Source organism: Anguilla anguilla, chromosome 8, assembly GCF_013347855.1.
Source record: "Anguilla anguilla isolate fAngAng1 chromosome 8, fAngAng1.pri, whole genome shotgun sequence".
Lineage (NCBI taxonomy): Eukaryota > Metazoa > Chordata > Actinopteri > Anguilliformes > Anguillidae > Anguilla > Anguilla anguilla.
This window is the reverse complement of record NC_049208.1, coordinates 25,593,787-25,594,725: the sequence shown is the minus strand read 5'-3', so window position 1 is coordinate 25,594,725 and position 939 is coordinate 25,593,787.

Below are 939 nucleotides of genomic sequence, written 5' to 3'. Positions count from 1 at the left end.
GCTCTGTCTCCAGGGCTGTGTCTCAGAGTTCTGTCTTCAGAGCTCTGTCTCCAGGGCTGTGTCTCAGAGCTCTGTCTTCAGGGATGTGTCTCCAGGGCTGTGTCTCAGGGCTGTGTCTCAGAGCTCTGTCTTCAGGGATGTGTCTCCAGGGCTGTGTCCTCAGAGCTGTGTCTCCAGAGCTGTGTCTCAGGGCTGTGTCTCCAGAGCTGTGTCTTAGGGCTGTGTCCCCAGGGCTGTGTCCCCAGGGCTGTGTCCTCAGGGCTGTGTCTCAGGGCTGTGTCCCCAGAGCTGTGTCTTAGGGCTGTGTCCCCAGGGCTGTGTCCTCAGAGCTGTGTCCTCAGAGTTGTGTCCTCAGGGCTGTATCCTCAGAGCTGTGTCCCCAGGGGCCGGTTGCACCAGCTGAATGTAAAAATGGTAGTCTTATCTGTTAGGTCAGTTGTAGCTATGTCTGATGTGTTCAATATTGACACCTGTTGCACCATCTAAAAATAAGACTAGGCGCTGCTTAGTCCAGCACAGACAATGCGCGTTCATGTTGATATATTCTATCGTGCAAATGTTGCTAGGTAGTGTGCGTTGCTAGGCTACAATACTACTACTGATTGATTTGTTAACATTAATCTTACCCCATAAAAGTATTCTGAAAAGCACCGTTGGCATGAAATCTTAGGCTGGTGCTATTAGCAACTGCAATGCTGGAGACAGTGCACCGTTCTGGTCAGAGATGTGCTCTAATTGAAATGAGCGCTGGTCGATTAATTCACACCGCTCAACCCTGCTGAAACAAAAGCGTTTAATCACCTTGCTACCCCTGTATGCAGAGGATTTGTTTGGTCTGCAATAGTCTCTTGCGTCTGAAAGCACGCTGGTTGGGCAATCTGCAAACGAGACATGCCATGTTCAGAGGTCGTTGTTTTTAATTTTGCTAAGAGTGTTACC